Genomic DNA, 6,528 nt, shown 5'->3' with positions numbered 1-6,528 from the left:
TCGGGTTTCATGCCACACAGGAGCACGGCGTTGAATCTGCGGAGGATACATGGGGGTGTTAGCGCGGGCACATCTTCTGTCAGAACAGGCTGTGATCTTATCCCTAGACGCCAAGATGGCTTTCGACCTGGTGGAGTGGGAGTATCTGTTTGCTGTCCTGGCTCGAATGGGCTTTGGCCCGAAATATCTTGCATGGGTGCGGTTGTTGTACGCATCACCGGTGGCACAGGTGGTTGCGAATGGACACATTTCGCCACCATTCCCACTGGGGCGCGGGACTAGACAAGGGTGTCCGCTCTCGCCCCTGCTCTTTGCTCTGGTACTGGAGCCTTTGGCCATCCTGCTCAGAGCGACGCCACTGTTCCGGGGCATCACCTGGGAGGAAGGGTGGGAGGATAAAGTCTCCCTGTATGCGGATGACATGCTGATTTACATGGTTAATCCAAGCGAAGGGATCCCTGCCCTGTTGGAGCTGTGTGATGAGCACGGCAAGGCGTCAGGTTACACCCTGAATTGGTCCAAGTCAGTAATATACGTACTTAGAGGCCCGGCCCCACTACTGCGGGACGGCTGTCCCCTACAGATAACGACCACCTCCTTCAAGTACCTGGGTATTTTCATCACTAAGAACGCAACGGAATTTCATACCGCGAACTTGCTGCCGCCTCTGGCACGCCTGCGTACTGACGTAAAATACTGGGCTACTCTACCGCTGACCCTCCTTGGGCGCGCGGCACTATATAAGATGATGGCTCTCACCAGATTTCTCTATGTACTCGAGAATACCCCCTATGTGGTGGCACCACGTTACTTCAAACAGGTCGCTGCGCTAGTATCCAGCTTGCTGTGGAGCAACGGCCCAGCCCGCATAGCACATGACAAATTGGTGAAAAGCTGGTATGAAGGGGGGATCGCATTGCCCAACCTCCAATTGTATTACTGCGCGTCCCAACTTAAGATAATTAATCACTGGATCCACGTCCCGCGGGACGACCCCGCGTACAAGGCGGACTGGTCACAACTGGGGACGGACGGCATGCTTTCGGTGCTATACAATTTCCCACAAGTTAAGATCCTACTCGGACCGACGTTTCATACGGCAGCCTTATGGCATACGGCGCAGTCTCGGTTAGGCTGGAAGGGAAAAATCACCAAGTTGACTCCACTGTGGGACACGAGAGCGCTGGGTAACTTGAGGTCCTGTAAGGGTTTCGCGCAATGGGACCACATTGGGATTTCCGTAGTAGGGGATCTCTGGGACAAAGACACGGTGGTTGCATTTCCACAGCTCCAACAACAGTATGGTATGGGCTCCACTGAACTATTTAGATACGTGCAGATCAGACACGCACTCCTACAGGCCATTCCTCCTGCCGCCACACTCCCAGAGTCGTCGCCACTGGAGGACAGACTGTTGACAGACTTTATGGTTCAGGGGGCAACCTCTCTCACGTATAAAAAACTGGTCAACAACATGCCAGACCCCACACAGACACTTAGAGAGAGATGGGTGGGGGAGATAGGAGACATGGATGATACAGAATGGAATGAGGCGCTTGCATCACCAAGAGAAGTAGGCATTTCGGCTAGGTTCAGACTAGTGCAACTCAAGATATTACACCGCACTTACTACACCAGAACACTTCTTCACAGAATACAGAGGGCGACACACCCCTTCTGCCTCAGGGGCTGCGGGGGGAGGGAACACTGCTTCACACATTATGGGATTGCCCTCTGGTCCAAGACTTCTGGAAGCAAATTATGCGCACAATCTCCCAGGCTATTGAGATCTCAGTCCTACCTGAACCCTGTAAATGCCTGTTGAACATTTGGGATCCTAGTGACCTGGACAGGTATGGCCGGCTATGGGTCACACTGGCGGTGACAGTGGCCAAGAGGGACATAGCGCAGAAATGGGGTGCCCCGGAAGTGCCTACGGTAGCAGGTTGGATTAGGAACATAGACCTCCTCATGGTGAAGGAAAGAGCGGTATACGTGCTGCGGGCCTGCCCGCGTAAATGGAATAAGGTATGGACGCCCTGGAACAAGTACAGGGGAGAACCGTGTGAACCCTTGCCAGAACATGAGGACTTGGATTCAGAGGAGGAGGAGGATTAGCGGGAGTGGGCTTCCATAATAACTCGGGTTGGTGTGGGATTGTGGTGCTACCTTTGACGTCGTGCTAAACATGTGTAATGGCTAACAAATGATTATGGGCGGGACTAACCCGCTGCCGAGTGATGACTTTAGTTGGGTTTTAATGTTTATATCTTTTGCTATAAGTTGGATTTGCCAGGAAACAATTACTGTACCGAACACGGGCGGACCACGAAATAGGACCTGGGTAGGGTACGGGGAGGTGATGTAGGCCTAGAGTCTTAGTAGCTAGTGGTTCATCTGTATCCACAATAGAAGTGTAACCATACTGTATAAGAATGTGAAATGATGCTTCCAATTCTTTTGAGGATGTTTAACACCGCAGTGAAAATGCTTACTTAACGCACTATGATTGCTGTACCTTGTGCATTCCTGACAATAAAGAGTTTAAAAAAAAAAAAAAAGAATGCATATTCTTGCTTAGAAAAAATGGGCTTTATGTAAGCCCATTTCGGTAAATCATCAGATTGTCCTTGACATATAAGATCACCCCTTCAGAACATCATACGTACATACAATTTTGCAGTGGGTCAGCCCCTTTAAGCCAGTGAGTTTGTTGTCAATGTTTGGCTCTGCCTAGTAGACAGCCGCTGGTACTTAGGATGTTAGGTAGGCTGAGCAAATGTATCTTGCTTACTTCCTCTGTGTTACACTACATTCAGAGAAGTCCAACCTCAGGAGATATTTCCTTTAGTTCATCTCCCACCAGCTCAATTGCAAATGCAGACTGGTGCTAATTGAGTAATGAAAGTACCAGCAGCTGTCCACAAAGATCAGACTCACATAGTCAGCAGTGCTGGTCCAAGTGTGGTTGCTGGAGATTACATAACATCAGTGGACAATCAGGCTTCAGAGTAGCTCGCTTCAAGAGCTTTGAGTTACATTAATGAACTAATGAACCAGATACTTAACCTGTGTCTCCTATGCCACCATCTGTCCAAAACTCTGCTCTTTCCTAGTCAGCAGTATACTTGTTTCAAGCAGTGTGTTTGTGTGAGGGAAGGATGACCCCCATGTTTTCTGAATGCATTGCAAAATGTTTCTGTATGAATGCAGGATTACCATTGTCTTTTGTGAGTGCAGGGTAAGTGGTTTACAGGTTGAAAGTTATGCCTGTGCGAGTGCACTGTAAGGGGTATTGCTTATGTGAGGGAAGCACTGTGGGAGTGGGGCTCCTGCATGCTGTCTTTGTGTGCATGTATTTATTCAAGGGACAGGCCTACTGGCTTTGGTAATACTTTTTAGAGATATGACTTTGACTTGCAGAAACACAGTAAAGGGAGAGAAAATTAAATTTTATGAGAGAGGTAATGTGTTTTGATATGGCAGATGCAGGCTCTATTGAAAGAGGTTAATGAGTGTGGGGGCAGCTGACAGACTTAGATGTCACCCTAGTAAAGGGGCCTAGTTACTTTGATTGCACTATGGTCCATTGGCAACCTAGCTACATCACTGCATAAAAAGATAAACAGCTGACCTTATTTAAAGTTATCTGATGCTCATTTAAAGCGCTCTCATGCCCTTGGGCCAATTTCAGGATACATAACATAGTCCCACTAACTCTCTGAAGTATTGGCAAATGCATTTAAATACATTTTGGTGGGGGCTCACTACATTTATAGTGTCTGGCTCCATACAATACACTCAAATTCAGGAAAAGAGAACTAGTCTGCAGGTCTGGTTCCCACAGCTCATCTAGTGTAGGGAGGTAGGGTTTTCCTAACTTTCTTCAAACTTCTCTCATGGAAGAAGAGGGAAGGATTGTGCACTCTCACCCAAAAATCCCCTTGAGTTCAATGAACCTTCAATGAACACCCAGAGGGGCTCATGAAGGGATCAGGGTGGCTAGATAAGAGAGTCACTTTCGCACAGATGTTCATCTATAAAGGTCTGCGCTCCTAGTCCTGACACTCCACCCTATTGTCCTGCTGCCACATTATTTCTAAGGCTCCCTGCTTTACTGATTTTTGCAGATAAGTACAGACAGAAAATGTTTATTTTCGTGTCTGTATTTATTTAAAAATGTGGATAAACACGGAAATGGGTTGTTTTTTGAGTAATTCCAAATACTGTCTGCCATGACTGCCAGGTCAATAGCTGTGTGGATTGATAGTTAAGGGTGTTAAAAAAGAAAGGAATTTTAGTACAATACAATACAATAATTCTTTATTCGGTTTTTGTCATGTATAAAAACCATAAAAGCAGTATCACATATAAAATCTTTCACATTTTAACATTTAATAAAGAGAGTTACACTTCAGTAATTAATCAAATGTATCACATAAAGGGAATTCAGATTTCAAAAAGAAAGAGAGTACCCTCTGGACTCACAGGAACTAGTTAGAGTATAATCAAAATAGAAAGTGTTCCCTGGGTTGCGTTCATTAATGGGGGAAACAATTTTTCACCATGCACTCATTTCTAAAGCATTCAGTCTCAGCCTTTTCTGCCTATTTATTATAACCCCTTACACTAGTAGAACCACAAAAGCAAATTAAATTGGCAAAGGACAGTTTATTGAATTAAAAATATTTCATAATTAAAAAGATTTTTTATAATCAAAAACCACACAAATTCACACTTGCACAATGTCATAAATGAACATTCTTTCTGTTTAACCCCATGGATGCTCAGCATATTCCCCTCCTGTGCTGAGATTTGATGATTCCCATTATTCATGACGAGCTGGGCTCGTCATGAGCGTGCGAGGAGGCTACTTATGAGTGTGGAAGGGGTTAATACAGTGCCTAGTGCTTGTTGATCAATACATATGTACACAATATTAATACAATTAAGAAAATTTATTAAAACAACGAATGTAACCGATTAAAAATCCCTTTAGGGTTATCGACGCGTTTCGGTGGATAAGGCACTGGGCCCCACCTTCTTCAGGACAAATTACAAAACATGGATCTGTAGATAAAAGAATCCAATATCAGAAAATAACCTCAAGTGCAGTTTCATATTTGCATGACATTTCATTTATATTTTATACAACCATGCCTTTTTTTTGCTGTTTGTGGTTTTGCTTTACCAAGCCTAGAGGTGTTAGTCCCCCTCCCTCCAGGTTACTTGCCTCACTTGTACATGTACAGTCCTTATCTTTCAATTATAATAGATTATGTTAATCAAAGGGCACACTTTTTTCCACATTCACACTTCCCCCTCTCATTATTATTTCTCAAGTTGCATACCTGAAAAAAGATCTTGATAGTATCCTTAAGTTAATTGGGATACGTTCTCCTTCCTGATTCTTGTTAGAAAGTAATTCTTATGGTCAGTATCAATCAAATTACGACCTGTAAATAGACATTACTTCAGTATCTGCTTACTCTTATTTGAAAGCTCTTTTTTTAAAAAAGCGACATATATGTATATATGTATTAACTGGAGAACACACCTCTGCTTTCTTATAGTTGTATATACGCCGATGTACTTTTGGGAGTTCTCGTTACCATTTTACTCGTTTTTCCATTTGGAGCTTTATTACTGAAGAGGAAACAAAGTGTTTTCACCACCTTTGTCCTGTTTAGTCCCCACTTTTTAAAGAAAGAGTTATCTCGACGTGATAAGCACTCACCTTATCTATTGTGCTAAATTCCAATATATTTGGTCCTTCTTTAATCTAGGCCACCCTCTTTCTAAAAACACGCTTTTTCAATTATTGCGTTTGTGCTGAAGTCGAGAAAAATCAAGGAGAAGAAAAACGAGCCATGAGTCACCTTATAGTATGACTCCCTGCTCTTGTGTTACTTTAATGCATGTATATTCTCACCTTTTTTCACTTATAAGGCCCCACGCTGTTTTTCTGTTGGGCGTCTTGTTAAGAATGGGTCTATCGTTTTTCTCCCGTTGACTCTATAGCCTATATAGGATAAATATGTATTGTATCAGAGATGCGCTGTCTCATGTGTTTAGCGTTTAAATTACGTTTTTGAGTTTTTAAATTACAATATTTTAATCGTTGTCAGTAAAGACATTGATTTGGACTACGCGTTATCTGACTAATTATTGCATTTATACTGATCTGGTTTGGTGTACCAGTCTCTTTTCTTAGTACAGAGCATATTTACGCCCCTGCATGTTCAAAAACGGACCGCATTTTAATCAGGATCATGCTGTATGTTAATAAAGCACATGCGTAGAGGTAAAGAGTGAAAACCAAAGAGCTACCATTCATTGCTCCTCCCTCTAGCATAAACATTTTTGCGTTCTCTGATGTTGTCTGAGCTCCCCTGATCAGAGTTTTAAAATACTACTAAGTATTCGTGCAAGTTCATGGTTAAAAACGCGTGCGCCTCGTTATCGATTTAACTCACTTCGTTATGCCTATGTGGCTTATCGCCTTAAGGTTAGCCGACATACCTCATG

This window comes from Lissotriton helveticus, chromosome 8 (assembly GCF_964261635.1).
Source record: "Lissotriton helveticus chromosome 8, aLisHel1.1, whole genome shotgun sequence".
Lineage (NCBI taxonomy): Eukaryota > Metazoa > Chordata > Amphibia > Caudata > Salamandridae > Lissotriton > Lissotriton helveticus.
The sequence above is the reverse complement of the archived record's forward strand: the minus strand, read 5'-3'. Positions refer to the sequence as shown.